General features: G+C 44.5%; 2 long non-coding RNA genes across 3 annotated transcripts in view; both read left to right on the top strand.

Annotated features, from left to right (window-relative positions):
* Positions 1-17394, top strand: part of LOC310672578 — a 194691-nt gene that overhangs the window by 159804 nt on the left and 17493 nt on the right. The window lies entirely within an intron of this gene.
* On the top strand, positions 6125-15511 carry LOC310672565. Of its 2 annotated transcripts, XR_014508654.1 has the most exons (7): positions 6125-6278; positions 7332-7475; positions 10284-10339; positions 12456-12663; positions 13206-13325; positions 13840-13897; positions 15147-15511. It is a non-coding gene; the product is annotated as an uncharacterized lncRNA (long non-coding RNA). The 2 variants fall into 2 exon arrangements; XR_014508653.1 differs by lacking the exon at positions 13206-13325.

The raw sequence follows: 17394 nt of genomic DNA, 5'->3' as shown, positions 1-17394 counted from the left end.
TGGGGAATGAGGGTGGCTGCATTGCTTAGCATGCCTCTTCCTTTCTCTTCTTTCTCCAGGCCAAGCACTCTGCTCCAGCTAGACACCTCAGATCAAGAAGAGATGCCCCTGCTGTTTGAGAGCAGATGTATCCATTTAGAAACCTCCAGGCTACCCAGCCATTATGCTCCAGTAGTTTGGTTTCTCCTGACCTTGGAATCCATTCTCCCTCCGGACTGCTGCCTGAAGGAGCTGTCATCGTGGAGGTACTGAGCTCTTCACAACCCATTTACCCACTTTGGCCATATGTTGAAAGAGATGATCGCAGCAGGAAGGCTGTCCTGAAATGCTGCAATGCAATCCCAAGGCTCCAAGCAAGCCTTCTCTTTTTAAAAAATAAATAAATTGCAAGAGGCAGCACTCTGCGAAGGAGAAGGCGTGATACGATTCTGTCGGCTTCTCCTTTAGAAGGTCCCAAATTCAGTCCCCAGCATCTCCAGATAGGGCTATGAAAGATTCCCTGTCCAAAACCCTAGAGAGCCACTGCTACTGTAGGTGATATTGAGCCTATTTTCTTCTTCAGTTGGGCAACTGATGGGCAAAGGCAAAAACTAGGGGAAAGGAAATGGAATGGCGTTTCCAGATAAAAGGGTGTGGCTGGCAGGCATCCAGAATACTCCACATTGCAATATTTTGCTTCTGATACCCCTGGTACAGGTTACTGAACACGAAGGAGGAATCAAATAAGCCATTGTAGGTGGAACATTCACATTGCAGACCTATTTGAGAAAAAGCCGATTCAAGCCCTAACCGTGAGTATTATCTTGGGCTCTGTGGCACTAAAATTGTTTCTGTGTTTTCTCAGACTTAAGGAACATCCTCAAGGCTGATATGAGGCGACTTTGGTTGCTTGTTAAAAGTAATGGCTGCCTGTCAAGTGATGATGAGCAGAATAAATATTTGTATGTCAAAACATTGTTATCTTCCACCCTTGCTTCAGTTTTAAACATAAGCGCCCCTCCAGATGACCTGTTTATTGAGCAATCGTTCTGATTTGCTTGCCCAAAGCTTATGCAGAGCTTAGATTACATCAAGCCTTTATCGAGCATTCATGCTGGTTTGTTTGTGGGGAGGTTATATGACATTGAGCAGCCATCCTGCAATCATCCTGATTTGTTTGTGAGGTGTTTACACATCCTCCTTTTGGTCCAAATCCAAAGCTGCGTCTGTGTTAGATGCAGCTGTAGTTGTTTTGTTATTATTTAATGGATTTCTAGTCTGCCAGGGAAACATACAAATACACGTGCACAATCACACACCCAGTCCCACGAAGACACATTTTACACACACACACAGGCATTGCAAGGTTAAAGGATGCGTCAGGGTGGGGGCAGGGGGGCAGGGAACAAACAAGGCTGTGGGCTGGAAGAGGGAGGAAAATGGAGGTTAAGGGGAGGGTTAAAATTGTTATGCCAGGTGCTGGGAACAGGGAGAATTGGTGAGATTTAGGGATGAGAAGGGGAGAAAGAACATGCCTCTAGCCTAACACAACATCTTTAACAGTCTTGCAAAAACTTGTCATCTGTCTCCAGCCACAGCTTGGATGAGAGGGCAGGGTTAGCCCACCCAACCTAATGGTTTCTCTGCAGACTTGCTTGACCCATCAATCTCTTAAGCATTGGATAAAATGGTGTACTCCGACAAGTTGCAAAATGACACCCCCCCCCCCACTTTCAAAATATTAATTGAGAATCAATTTTTACAATAATAAAGAGAACCAAGGAAATGTCTGGACTGTAGCATCTCCACCCCCATCGTCCAGCCCAGACACTGAGGTCCACCTTCGAGGGCCTTCTGGTGGTTCTCACTGCAAGAAGTGAAATTACTGGGAACCAGGCAAAGGGCTTTCTCGGTAGTCACACCCACTCTATGGAATGCCCTCCCAGCAGAGGTCAAAGAGTTAAACAACCATATAACTTTTCATAGACATCTGAAGGCAGCTCTGTTTCAGGAAGCTTTTAATGTTTAATGCCCCCCTTCCTTTCCCTCTGTATTTTTGTAGAAAACTGCCCAGAGTGGCTGGGGCAACCTGGGGCTACTAGGCTGGGGCTACTACTACTGCTACTGCTACTATTACTATTACTATTACTATTACTACTACTAAATATAGCATCAAGGTCCAAGTATGGGATGGGGGGGCATATTTTATCAGTGTCCAGAATGAATGTGGTGGGTCTGGGCTGCAAGCATATGAACTTGTAGGAAAAAATCCCTCAACCACCAAGTTGAAGGTTTGTAGATCAGCGGCAGACCACATGCCTGAGATGCAGAAGGTTGCAGGTTCAATCCCTGGTATCTCCAGGTGGGGCTGAGAAAGATTTCTTTTACAAGGCATAATGCATAAAAGTACCATTAAAATGTAAAGACTCTCCTCCCTGGAAGAGAGGGGAGGGGTTGTGGGCGGGAGCCCGAGCCCCGCCCCTAGCAGGGGGCGATAGCCCCCTGCCTCCCTTCTTACCTGGCTGGCGCCCACGCCCATCAGCGGGCACCCAATCAGGTGCCGCTGAGGAGGCGTGAACTGCAGCCTATATGCTGCGGCGCCAGCCCTCCCCCGGCCTCACTCTCCGTCGGTCGATCGTTGTCCCATCGCGAGTCACCCAGCCTCCACTCCCTTTAGCTCAGGGTCTACGTTTTTCTTGGCCTTGCTATGGACCTTAGGTTGGTCGCCCTGGTTGCCTGGGGGGCCTGGTAGGAATTTTTCCATTTGGCATTAGGCTTTTTGGTTTTTTCGCCTACCTCGTAGCAATCGTCCCAACTTTTTGTGGTATTGGTGGGTAGGTTAGGCATTGGAATAATGTGTTGTGGTGTGTCGAAGTGCTAGGTGTGGCCATCGCCTATGCCTTCAATTTTTGGGTATTCCGTTAAAGGAATCTGGCGGTCGTGTATTCTGTCTGATGCCTGCTTGGCGGGAGGCCATGGCACGACCCTCGGTGACATCAGGGGAGAGCCTATAGTTGGATTAGCATCAACAGGCTCCACCTACTGGTGAATAAACCCCCTTTGTTTTGGATATCCAATGCCTAAGCCAATACCTTTTCACTGCTGTAATCAATAAAGTTGTGGCCTTTTCTTGCCCATAAACCTTATATCACGTGTCCTGGTGTATTTATTCACATCGCGGGGGTCGGGTCCTCGAACCCACAACTGTGTACTAATTTTCCTTCAGCGTTGCTACATTTTGAGGGTATGCTATGCAAAATCCATTTCCATATAAGAACTTTGCTTCAGGATGAGAACAGAAATAGTGCTCCAGCAGCATAGCAGTAGCAGGAGGCCCCATTAGCTAAAGTGGTGCTTCAGGTTAAGAACAGTTTCAGGTTAAGTGCGGATCTCCAGAACGAATTAAGTACTTAACCCAAGGTACCACTGTATACAGTAATGTAGAATAGCCAAGTTTATACCTTTCTCTCATTTGGTCAGATATGGATGAGTTGCTAAAGAGTCATGCTTACAGGTGACTTTTTAAATTAATAATAAAAAAACCTCAATCTAGATTTTATTTGCTTGTGATGTCCTTCAGCAGGGATGTAGTAAGACTGTTCATTTCATTTCCCCTTGAAATGTTAGCCAAGGGCTGCTGCTAAAAGTTTGTGTGTGGCTGGAGCACCCCCTAGTGGAAAAGTGTGCTCAAGCTTCAAGCAGCAGAATTTGGACAAAATATTCCAGAATCAGGAAAAAGTACATTTCCAAATGGATGCACTGTATATCCTGTGGGGCCTGATTTGCTTGCTGGTTCATCATTTAATGCTGCCAGTGGTCTTCTTAACTGGATGCCTCAAATTGCTTCACCTTCCACTGCCATCTCTGCCACTCTGCCACTTACCATATCCCTACCTACGGTACATTTAGATGGGGCCAAGGCACACCTCACTATCCCCATGGGGATGCTGCTGGGAGAGTGGGGAACAGCCTACCTATGGCAAGAGATTCTTGTCCTGGGTGGAATATATTGTTTCACTTGGATCTCCAATCATTATGAAGCTCTACATCCTAATTCCACCACTGCAGGAAAGTTAGAGATATGGAGATGTACAGCAATAATAATACAGTGGTACCTCAGGTTACATACGCTTCAGGTTAGATACGCTTCAGGTTACATACGCTTCAGGTTACATACACTTCAGGTTACAGACTCCGCTAACCCAGAAATAGTGCTTCAGTGGTGGTTTTGTAGGCACCCAGTAGTCTTGTTGGAATAATCCAACAGGCCTAGATTATTTCCGGACTTGGAACTCCACACTAAGTTCTTCTTACCCCAGACATTGTAACTGGTAATGTGGAGGGAAGAAAGCTGTACTCTTCCTCTGCTATGCGGAAGTGAAGTCCGTTAATAACATGCATGGACTCATTTATTGATGCATATACAGTGGTACCTCGGGTTACATATGCTTCAGGTTACAGACTCCGCTAGCCCAGATATAGTGCTTCAGGTTAAGAACTTTGCTTCAGGATGAGAACAGAAATCGTGCTCCGGCGGTGTGGCGGCAGCAGGAGGCCTCATTAGCTAAAGTGGTGCTTCAGGTTAAGAACAGTTTCTGGTTAAGAACGGACCTCCGGAACAAATTAAGTACTTAACCCGAGGTACCACTGTAATATCAAGCCATAGGATAAGTAATACATGCTCTTGCTGGGATGAGGAACACCCAGTCCTGCCCAAGTGTCTGCTTTAACCAACACCCTCGTGGCAAATGCAGGGTGCTCCAGCCATTAAATTCTGTGTTATGTAATGAGTTCACAGTGCAGGAGCTAAAGCAAGCAAGGCGAGTGGAATACCTGTGACTACCCATATGCTATTGGGCTCCAGGTCTCATCATCCCCGGTCACTGGCCCCACGGGCTAGGGCTGCTGGGAGCTGGCAGGCCACACATATTCCATCCCTGAGCTTAAGAAATGCAAAATGATACAACTAGGCAGTGTGAATTAATGGTTAGAGTGCTGGTCTCTGAATACCAGTTTCTGGAAATGACAGGAGCGGAGAATGCTCTTGTGCTTGTCAGTTTTCCACCGGCATCTGACTAGCCTCTTTCAGAACTAGAAGGATGCTGAACTTGAAGTCTGATCAAGTGGGACTCTTTTTATTCGTGAACATTCCTTTCCATCAACTTGAAAATGAAACAAAGGCTACCCTGCCCAAACTGCAGAACCTAGTGCTCATTCACTGGAGAATGTGCCCCCTCCATATTCAGAAGCGTTTACTTTTGAGTAAATATTCAAAGATTGCATTTAAGTCCACATTGCAGTCACTGGGACTCATTCTGAATAAGCATGATTCGTTGATTTGTGTAGTAAGGACGTCTGTGCCTATACAAAGTAACAATTATACAAAATAATAATTGTACAAAACAGTAATTGTACAATTATGAATATTTAGTTTTTGCTAAAGGGAAAAGCAAACTCGACTCTGATGAATCACACATGCTGTTCCTGTCAGTTGCACCGCGGTATTTGCTTAGGCAGAATCATAAACGCTCTTACTCAGAAGTAAGCCTCAATGATCTTCTTATAACAGGTCTTGCTCTTTCGTTTTTAGTGCATTTAGGGTCTGCCCAAAGGAGGAGGCAAGTTCTGAAACGACGGTGAGGCTGTTTTTTCTGCAGGCTGCATTAATTAAACTACATACAGTTCAGTGAAAAGCACTCGAGACTACAGTATTTGCATCTGAACTGAAGGGGAGGATTTAAGTTCTAAAAAACTACATTTCCCGAAAGAGCTTTCGGTCTCGCGAGAGGAGCTCTCCCCCCGCCCGCGGGAAACCTCGGTCAAAGTTTGCGCAGGCGCTTCTGCTTTCTCTTTCCTTGCTACCGGCTACAGAGGTGCAATGATGGTGAGTAGCGCGGACTCTTTCCGTAGGATCCTTTGTAATCCTCTACGGCTGCCGTTTCTAAGCAGAAGTGAGCTTGTGATATGTGTCCCGGGGGCGCTTGTGCACAGCCAGAAACATTTATTTATTTATTGGTTGGCTCCTTTCTGTCTTAGCTTTTTTGTGATTTTAACTGCCTCCCCCCCCCCCCGACTCTACACGGGTTGTTGGTGCGTAGCAGGCCAGTAAAGCGAGCCTCCCCCCTGTAGGTTGAGAAAGACGAGTGTATTGATGAGTTGCACAGCCTTAAACGTTTTGAATCGCATCCTTTATTTTTTTGCAGGAGAAGAACACGAGAGGAGGGCGAGTATGGAGCCACTCCGGCCTGTACTTTACGAGCCCCTGGTCCCAATTGGAGCAAGTTGGTTGATTTAAAGGGGTGTGTATTTTGCCGTGCATATTGTACTGGTTGCAGAAAGTTAAGGGGAAAGAGCAGGGAATTGCAAAAACTAACCATGGATTTGTTTGCATTCCTGGTTGAAATATACATAAGGTCTTTTTGTATAGGTAAGGTTGGTCGGGCATTCTTTTAAGTACACTACCAAGAAGTTACAGATCCTATAAGTTCCTCTTCACTCCCTGTCCTCATGTATTTTGTGTGAAGGGTGTGGAGCCCCTTGTCTACATTCCTGCCCATCCTGGCTCCAATTTCATGTGGTTGGCAAGGAGAGTAGAAAAGAGGATGCAGAGAGAGAAGGGGATGGCCAACTCTTGGCTGCAGCATGCTTGTGTTTGATTGCCAGTATGTGGTCCCCAACAAATTATTGTAAGATTTATTTGCAAGATGAATATTCTGCCCTCCCTTCTAAAGGAGCTCAGGGGAGAAAGCAACAAGTGATGAAACTTGTTCAAAACAGATGCAGCCAGTAGGTGCTGAAAAAAACACAGAGAGGGCACCTCTCTAATACTCAAGTGAAGGGAATTTCAAAGAGAAGGTGCCACCACACTAAATGCCCATGCCAGCAGATCTCCTGATACGATGGGATCTGCAGGAGGCCTTCGCCTGTAGAGGCAGTGATCCATTGGGTATAGATATAGATACTGATCTGATACAGAGTAGACACACTGAAATTAATGGAGCCAACTTAGTCATGTGTTTTATTTTCTGTGGGTCTACTCTGTATCTGGCCAGCACTGGATACCTACCACCCCTTGAAGTTAAGGGAAAAAATGCCCACACCAAGTAGGTTTTGTGCGCTGTCCACTAGATGTCGCCACTAGGAAGAGAAATGAAGTTGCTTTTACCATGTGCGTTTTGCCAGAGTTGTCTAGAAGCTGAGCTTGTGATGATATAAAGTTATCCCTGTCTGAAAAGGAAATCTTTCTCATTGTGGAGTTGTGGATTCTGAAGCTCAGCTCTAGGGAAATCTGAAAGCCTCAGAATAGCTGAATTGTACAGCTGTCCCTAACCTTGCATTTCTCCTGTTCTCAGGCTGCATGTGACTTTTCAATCAAACCGGTCAAGAAGACGCAAAGTTTCTTTGTGTTGAGATGTAAACACCTGAGACCGCTTCCCTTGAAAAGAAATGAAGCCTGTGTTAGCCATGGTGTGGTTATCTGATTCATATGCACAATGGTAAGCATGTGCCTGCAGTCTTGTTGGTTGCTTGATTCGTTTCTTTATGGTTGCAGGTATAAAATCCCATGAGCCTGACTGATGCAATATGAGACTTTGAGTTCTGTCTACTCCTGCGTGTGACTTGCTCAGAAGAGTGTGTACACAGTTGCTATTGTGGAATACAAATTAGTACTTTTGCACACAGAAGGTCCCAAGTTCAAGCCACTTAAAAGGACCTTGTTTAATAAATAATGAAATAATAATAAAGTTTTTCAATGTGCCAAATTGAGGAAGGCTACTAGAATGCACAGATTCCTATAGGGTTATAGTGAATTTCCGAATGACAATTGGAATGAATTACCGTATTTTTCGCTCTATAAGACGCACCAGACCACAAGACGCACCTAGTTTTTGGAGGAGGAAAACAAGAAAAAAAATATTCTGAATCTCAGAAGCCAGAACAGCAAGAGAGATCGCTGCACAGTGAAAGCAGCAATCCCTCTTGCTGTTCTGGCTTCTGGGATAGCTGCACAGCCTGCATTCGCTCCATAAGACGCATACACATTTCTCCATATTTTTTAGGAGGGAAAAAGTGAGTCTTATAGAGCAAAAAATACGGTAATCAAATGTGATTAGTTGTTTACACACTGACTACTTTTTTATTATTTTGGGGTGGGTGGGGAAGCATCTTTAAATGTCAAAAAATTGAGCATCCAAATGGTCACTGGCATAGGATGTATCTTGTTAAATCTCTCCTCCTACCCTTGGTTGCATAAAATACCAAGTACATTGTCAAGTGTTTGTAGGGGTGAGTGGGAGACTTTGACACACCTATCACCATTTTGCAACTCTCTTGATTGCAGGTGAGGGTAGAAATGACTGGAGGTGATTGGGCAGCATGCAACCTTTGTCCAACGCCTTGCTGTGGCCATTTGGAAGGGCAGTAGTTTTCTGCTTGGTCATTTTGGCCCCTGAAAATCATTACATAGGCAACACATCCCTCTTGACTTGATGCATTCCGGTAGTCATTCAGAAATTCAGTATGTTCCTGTGGCCAATAGTGTTCATTCAGAAATTCACCACATCCCTAAAATCTGCCCGACACCAGTCGGAGTAAACAACGCTGGGCTAGATGTACTGATGATCTGATTCAATATAAGATAGCTTCATGTTGAAATAGTTGTCCTTCATCTCCATGACATTGGTTGTGCAAAGTTGGGGTTCCAACAAGCACCCCTAGGACATGTAAAATACTTTGGTGGGCTGCATGTTTCTTGCAGAGTGTTAAGTATGCACACACACAAAAATGTAAGGGATTTTTTCCCCCTGTAAAAGGAGGTGTGCTTTGTCTGCTGGACCACATTGTTTGAATGCTCTGAAGCAAGTAAAGATGAATTCACTAATATAGTGGAAATTTGATGCTGCTCTTCACGTGCAGTTGAACACAATGGCAACAGTTTGGTATGCTGCAGCTAGCAGATTATCATCTAGGGTCATTCATGGGGAAGAGTGAGGGCCAAACTAAACGTGATTTAGAGCACTTTTTTTAAAAAAATCAGGGTTTTGGGGTTTTTTTGCAACAGCCTACTAATTTTTGTTGACAAAGCAGCCAGGGGCTGCAGAGGAATCCAGATGAGGATTGGGAAAGAGATTTAACTTTTTCCACCTTGCACTGCTTTCCCAACTTTAAATATTTTTAAAGTTGTGACATAATAGCTTTATGTATAGGGTGGTTTTTTTGGGGGGGGGTGAGTTGGTGGGGGAATTTTCACTTGGAAAATGACATTGGAGGAAAGCATTAACCATCCAGGCCCTGCAGTTGTTTTTGTAAACAAAGATGTTGACAGTTGCAAGCGCATGATGCAAAAATGTGCTTAAAGTCACGTCTACTTTCATCCGGAGCTGGACAGACGTGTCAGTGATGAATCCAGTTGAGGAAAGCAGATGGTGGATTAACTGTCAAAGTACTACTGTTTTTTAAATGCTCAAATATGTTTTGGAAGACAAGCTTTAGGCCAGATACAGACACAGCAGTAATCTACGACTTGCTGCTATCCCATGTGGGTTTGCACACTTCCCCTCGCATTCCCATTCTTTTGTGGCTGTGTGGTTATCTGCACCATCTCTTTTAAAGGAAGCACACCTTCCCAACTTTGAACATAATGGGAACTGTGGTTAGTTTAAAAGTAGATGCATCTGATCTCCTTTCAGCAGCAAAAGGAAGAGGGAGGGAGAAGTGTGCAAGCCCAAGACTTGCCATGGCTTGTTTGCGTCACTGCATTCCCTTGTAATATGTTTGCTGTAGAACTGGAAGTGGGCTTGCTGGGTGAGTAGATTGCAATAAGAAATATATGATAATTTGGTGGTATTTGAAGTTCTTAAAATGTCCATTAGAATCCTGTTATGTGAACCTTAGTAAGCCAGAAATCCCAGTTATCTGAAATCGTGTGTACAACACCACCCCAACCATATGTTGAGCAGAATACCTTTGTGCCATGAACTGTAATGTCTGGTTTTCTAAATGTCTTCTTCATCCCAGGACTGAAATGAGGCTGCTGAATTCACTAGAATTAAATTTGGGTCTTGATTTAATTCCGCATTGTCCTCATTTTGCACAAAACAGATGAACTCTCAAAGACAAGATCGTATTTTTTATCTAGTAACAAGATGAATCCCTTTCCCTCCAAACTGGACTCTTGTTTCTTTTGAATAATAAATTGTCATGGGGATTGTGATTCAGTTGTTATTCAAGAAAATTGTCTGAAAGCAGTGTGCAAGTTTTAAAAGCAAAATGAAGAAATAAAATTGATATGTTTGGCTCCACAGGATGCAGACCATTTGCCTCTGGACTCAGAAGTACAGTTTGGAAACAGCTGCTCAGGGTAAGGAGCTCAGGGTAGTGCTTATTCATTTGTTTATCTTCTGACAAATTTGCTAATCCCTTCATGTCAGTGGAATGTGAGTTGCCAAGAACCAGACTCCCTTATTTCAGTGAAGCCTGAGAAGTTATGACTGGATGGGGTTTAGGTTTTGGCCTCTAAATTAAGTGTAAATGCTTATTTGTGATATTTTAAGCAATGCAAGGGTTGGAAATAATACTTGGGTCTTGTTAGTCGAAGTCCACCATTCTGTCCACAACATCACATGACTGAAAAATCCTGGGCAGAACTTGCTTGTTTGATAGAAATGGCAAGGGCTTAAAGGTTACCCTGATTTAATGCCTCAACATTAAGCCAGCAGCCTCCATATTTTAAACACTGTGCCATCTTCAGATAATAATGTGACCCAAGCAAAGAATGGGGGAGGTGGACTTGAGGGTGTTGGCCTGGTGTATAATTGGTTGTGTCCGGCAGCCACATAAATTGAGGATCCGCCATTCTACCAGGCAAGGAGAAAACTCCCAGAGCGTCTCGAAAGTATCTCTTTGACACACAACAATCAAATCCTCTTCAAGGGGGCAAAATCCATCCATCAGCCAACACCAAAGAAACGTTTGCACTTTAAGATCCTTTTTTAATGGAAAAATCCTGAACTCTTAAATGGAGGCAGAAGATGCAATTTCATGATCTCAACAGGCGGTTGCTGAGAAACCAAGTGAAAAGTCATCACACCCTAAACTTTGCCTATTTCAGAGCTGGTGCGGTGTAATAGGCAAGGTGCCAAACTAGATCTGGGGAGACCAAGGTTCAGGTCCTCAACTTGGCCACGAAACTGCCTGGGTTACCTTGGGCTGGTCTCTTTCCCACCTCACAGGGTTGCTATGAGAAAAAGGCCATGTATGTAGCCTTGGAGGAAAGATTGAATATATTTTAGCCACTGCAGGGAAACAGTTGAAGAACTTATAGCTTTTTTGGATCAGTCCTGATGTTGGCTTTTTTGTCTGTCACACTCCTCCTAAAAGCCTGTGATGTGAAGTTATCCCTGTCTGAAAACAGCTATGAGGGAAAATAAAGATTCGCTGAGGCTTGCCCCCTTTGCCATCTCACAGTTGTCTTCAGTAGGAGTGATTTCTTTTGAGATAGGTGTGACCGCTGTATCCTTCCCGCAGCATCGTGATTCAAAAATCAGCCGTTGGACTACATTTACCAGTAGTTTCTTTCTCTGGCATTGATTTGAGATGGAAGGGTTTCTGAAAGTGGGCCTTTCGCAACGCCAATTCCCTTCTGGAGGCTATTACAGTAGCCACAGGGAACTCTGTGCCAGTCGAAGGGAGAACAATCTTTCGTCTAGTTTTAAAGTTTCTTGAATCTGTTAGAGATTCATATATCTGAAGCTGGTATCGGAGGCAAAGAGCTAATGTATGCTTGACTGGGAACAGGATAGACAAAACTGAATGTTCCTTGTGCCAGTATTTTGACATAGATGTAGGAACTGCCTGGCCTCCTTGCAGCACTAAAATCATTGGAGCAAAAGAAAATGCAATTTTTCTACTGCCGCTTTTATTGTGTTGTTGACTAGAAGGAAAGGCCTTGGCTCAGCAGCACAAGGAGAAATGCCTTGTGTTTGAGAACTAAGTTGATCGGCCTTACAGCGTCGTATCTTCAGGGTCACAGAGGCCTTTTCTGCATCTGCTTGTCTGCCATAAAACTCTTGAGCATTGTGGGGGGTTCTGGAGAATAAACTCTTCACATGGGGTGCTGCTCTAACTGTTGGGCCTCTGTGCCACCCTGAACAAACCACATGCACCCTCGAACACCCAACATTCCCCTATGGCTGCACAGGCCGGTAATGATGATGGGCAGATTGTTTTCCTGCATAGGCGTTCCACCATCACTGAACCTCTCCCTATGAACCTTCTGATAAGCTGTCAGGGTGTCCTGAACACAGTTAGCGTCTTCTATGGCTGGGGGGGGGGGTAGTAGGGGTGGTATTGGTGGATGGGCACGACACTTAAGTACAGAGCGCTCTTTCCACAGTTATGCATATAGCAAGCGGTTGTTGCTTTCTCATTGGAGAAGAGGCCTTGTTGATCACCTAATTCCCTCTGGTCTTTTACAGGTACAGCTAAGAGGCGAAAAAATGGTGGGGAGAACATAGACCAGTTTTTCCATCATGCAGTGATGTCTTTTCCTGCAAGAGGGCGAAGCTCCCTTGGAATCATACAAGCCCTTCAAGCATAATATTATAGAATAGAAGTAGAGGGATCTCTTGTTTTGCCTTGGAACTTTGCCTGCAAGTTGCCTCTCCATTAACTGCAAATGCCCTGGTAAGCAGCGTGTTCCTGCTTTTTTTCCTTCTCAAAAAAATTCCTCTTGGGATATGATTGTGGTTGTTTGTTTTCTTTCTCTGCCCCTCCCTCACCCGCTTATGTGAAAAAGGAACAGTGACCATTTGCCTGGGGAATAACAAAAGCCCATCAGCCCAGGATACAAGGCAGAACAGCCAAGCTTTCTGTTAGGACTCTCACCCAGCAGTAGGCGGGCGAGTAGAAGACTGTATGCACATCTTTGCAGAGGGAAGAGCGACAGTTTTGTTAAAGCAAATGCCATGCCTGATGCAAACGCCTTGCAGTGATGCCCTGAACATAATCGCTCTTGTTGTGCCATGTGTAGGTGTCTTAAATGTCACATTATTGGCATAGTCTCAGGGCTGTTTATACTAGAGGGTGTAATCGGTTGAGGGATATAAAGCCTAAAACTGTTAACTCTTTATAGACCGCATGCACCACACAAGTGGAGACAGGCTTTTGTAAGGCGCAAGAAGTGCTGGTGTCAAGTTAGTAAGGGAGTTTTGGATCGCTCTTTACAGCATCAAAGGACTAGCATGCCACACACATGTTGGCACAGAGAGGGTGACAAAACATCTGTCAAAGAGTGACAGATGAATGTCTGTGGGCAACATGAATGCTGAAGCATTTCTATATGATAGGTATGTCCAAAGTCCGTCTCGGCGGCCTAATGCAGCTTGCCAGTCGGTTTAATCCGGCCCCCTGTGGCAGTTTATTTCCTAGGGTAAAATCCTAAAAACAACAACTCAGCAACTTAAATCCTAAAAGAAGCTCAATAACTTTGGGGTAAAATAATAATAAAAAAAAGCTCAACAACTTCAATCCTAAAAAAAGGTCAGCCCCCACGGCCCTTCATTTCATCAAATCTGGCCCTCTTTGAAAAAGTTTGGACACCGCTGCTATATGACCTAAACTTAGTTTGAGGGAAATAACAAGCAAATAGTTTGAGGATGAAACAGGTTTTTTTATTATTAAAAAAAAAAAGCAACACATTCCTTGAGGCCATTTAGCTCTGCTTTTGCTGTTAATATTTAGTGATCTTTTTATGGTTTTACTGCCTACGTTGAGAAACTTCTGGGTTTTGGTGTTCTTTCACATTGAGCACAAAAAACCTGAAGGGCAAGGTAAAAATGAAGAACCTTTATTTTGCTACAGGTGCAGCTGTAAGAGAAGAATGCATTTCAAGAACGGAGGAGTTCTTTTTTTATTATGGGTAAGTAAGCTGGACTATTTCTGTTTTCATGACCAAAAATAACTGGTTGAAGGACTCCATTTCATAGCTAATGTTTGTTGCAGCTCTTGGCCTTGGCTGTGTTGCCCATTCAGATTTCACTGCTAGACTTTTATGTTGGTCTCTGAAAATACCATTAGCTTTCTTTGCAGCAGTCCTTGATCTCTGGCAGGTCCCCTGTCCCCCTACCTGGGGGGCCTTTCCGCTTTACTTTTTGGCCTGAAATCATGTAGTGTTTGACCAAGTGCTTCTAGTAACACACTGTACTCAAGTAGCTTGTAGAAATTAAACGGCCTGTTGTGTTAAGCAGTTTTCTTCAGGGATACTTTGCTTTGGCCCACCACTCCGATTTTACTAGGAGCAAAGCACTTGGTTGCATCTCCAGCCCTTGCATGAGCAGCCCATAAGGATGGTGCTGGCTGCTCCACCTGTTTTTTCTTTCCCCCAAATGACGAGGCAAAACAGTGCGGCTGCAGCAACATAAACACCTGCAGTAGCAGCAGAGGTTGGACTGGGGTACAAACATAAGAAGCAACCTTGCTGGGTCAGAACTGAGGGCCCATCTAGTCTACCAGCAGCCAGTGAGATGCTTCAGGAGGCTCATGCCAGATGTGAGTAGCCTTCCTCTGTCCTCTACAAGATATTTTTGTTCCGCCTGTTCATGTTTGAATTATTTTTCCTGGCAAACTGCTGCTGCTAGTCCTAGCCTCCTTGAACGTGTCTAAATCAAACTATTGTGTCAGTCTGCATTGAGAGAGAGTGTAGTAGAGTGGTACCTCAGGTTAAGAACTTAATTCGTTCTGGAGGTCCATTCTTAACCTGAAACTGTTCTTAACCTGAAGCACCACTTTAGCTAATGGGGCCTCCTGCTGCCGCTGTGCTGCCGGACCACTGCCGCCCCGCGATTTCTGTTCTCATCCTGAAGCAAAGCTCTTAACCCGAGGTACCACTGTACACCACGTGTTGAAGAAGGCTGCCTTTTTGTTAGCCCTGAACATAATACCAAAGGGCTTTGTTGGCTGCCCATGAAGGAAGGAACCCAGCCACAGAGATATGGGGTGAATCCTTTCTGCCCTGCTGCCCATGGGCCTCTATGCAAGCTGCTGGAGCTCATGAGATCAAGTGGTTCCAACACAGCTATTCTGGCCTTGTTCTCTTTTGCTAGCCTTACTCTTTCAGAGCCATCATTTTTTTATTCGTCCCCTCTGCCATCGTTTTATACATTTTACAGGTGCTGGCTTTTAAGCAGAAGGGCCTGGAAGTGCCGAGCCACCCAGAAGGAGTTTCCCTGCGTTGAACAAGAAAGAAAACTTGATCAGCAGTGGTGGAAAAGTGCAGTCTGCCTTGGTAGTGAACCTTAAAGGAGGAAGCCATGGATTCTAAAGTAGCATATCCAGCGAAGCTGAGCAGTTAGAAGCTTGGACTAGTCCATGAAGCTCACCAGACTGGGCCAGTCACTGCCTCTCAAGTTAACCTACCTCACAGGGATGTTGTGAGGATAAAACGGGGGAGGGATAACCATGCACTTCTTCCACGTCCTTGGAAAAAGAGAAGTAAAATAAGAACAATAATAAAAACTTTTCCCCAACAAAAAAATTTATCTTCATGGGGTGTGATGCTTGTGGGAACAAGTGGGAAAGGTTTGTTTTTCAGCCCTAAAGTTCTTTCACTTCCAAAGCAAGCTTTGCATGTTTACTCAAAAGTAAGTCCTCCTATTCTCAATACTGCTTGCTTCCAGGTATGCATGCATAGGAATTCAACCTTAATAACTTAACACTGATAGCAAGGTAGGCATCAGAACTGTTACGTGGCAAGTGGTCTTCAGAGGGAAGCCCATGAAGGAAGAGGGAATCCACATCAAAACCTGTGCATTGCAGAGGGCTCTGTGGCACTTCTCCACTGTGCCCACTGTTTGGGTCAGGCCCTTAGCCAAAGTGTTCCCAAGAAAATACCCCACACTCCCCTGTGGCTGCACAATGCCGGGGAAGATGGATAACGGCAGACAAGTGAGCTTAAGGGAACTTTATCCACTTATTACAGTAATGAATAGAAGAACATTGATCGACTCTCCTAGGAACACAGAAGACCACTGTTTTAAACCCTAAATCACTCACAGATTTGGGCACAAAGAGCGGTCAGAAAAGTGATACTCCCTGTTACATGTGAACAAACTTTGTTTGCCGGACTCAAGCCACCCATTTGCCCCTGCTTTTGATAGCAGGAGATTATGCGGAACAGTTGACACTTCCTAGAGTTTATACTTTCATTTTACAGTCTTCATCTGCTGCTGGTGGTTTACCATTCATACAGTGCCAACAGTTTGTCAAGAATGCTATATCTGTTTGCTTTATCAAAGAAGGAAGTTCAGGCTGTCAACTCTTTCTGGATCAGTTCCTTCCAGTCTGAAGCAGGCAAGAACCACTGATGAGAGATGGAACAAATATTTGGTCTTGCACCTTGCCAGAAGGCAAGGCTTGTTTCCCACTACTCTAGGGTGGGAAGGCCATACTAGACCCCCCCTTCCTCCTAGGACAGCCTAAAGTAGAGCCATTTTTCTGGAATAATAGAATTATGGAGTTGGCAGGGACCACAAGGGTCCTTTAGTCAAACCCACTGCAATGCAGGAATCTTGCCCAATGTGGGGCTCGAACCCATGATTCTGGGATTACGAGTCTCAAACTTAAGGCATGAGCTATAGGGATTTCTAATTGCAGGGGAGCAGGAAGTAGGATATTCGATAGCAAAGTTGCTTTGTGAGGGGAAAGAGGGTGTCTCCTAACAATTCTGAGCACCCTTCACAAACTATAGGCCCCAGGATTCACCGGGAGAAGCCATGACCGTTGGAAGTTACACGGTGCTTGCATTAAACGTATAGTGCAGATTGGGGAAGTAGGCATTCTTTACAAAACTGCATCATACAAAACAGATTTTTTTAAAAAAAGGGTTTCTCAGGATGTGGTACAAATCATATCTCTGAACATCTACTGCTCAAAGTTGTCAGTATAGGAAGCTGCCCATACATTTTTTTGATGGTTTACTGTCTTTCATAAAACTCCATAAAGGCAGTGCCAGTCTGCTTCCTAGATTCAAACTGAGCTGCTCCACCAAAGCCCTCTAGGGCTAGGACAAGCTTTGGATCATAGTGTCCTAATGGTCAGATGTTTGACAGGAGGTTGCAGTCTTCTTTCCTCCACTGTTTAATGTACAAGAGTCAACATAGCCAGTTTTGCAGTTTACCACATTTGTAGCCTAAAGAAGTGTAACCCGTATCATCTATGTGATAAATCAGAGATGCATTTGAAGAGGTCATTGCTCAGGGTGCGAGACTGAATGCTTACCCCATTTATTTCTCAAACATGCATGGATTCTGTTAATGGGCAACAGGAGGACCCTATACAACTGACATGGGGTGCTTTCAGATAGGTATTTAATATTGCAACAGGGTCATTCAGATGTTGCAAATAATTCTGCAATACATT

This window comes from Podarcis tiliguerta, assembly GCF_965153285.1.
Source record: "Podarcis tiliguerta genome assembly, chromosome: 2".
Taxonomy (NCBI): Eukaryota; Metazoa; Chordata; class Lepidosauria; order Squamata; family Lacertidae; genus Podarcis; species Podarcis tiliguerta.
This window is presented reverse-complemented; position numbering and strand designations above follow the sequence as displayed.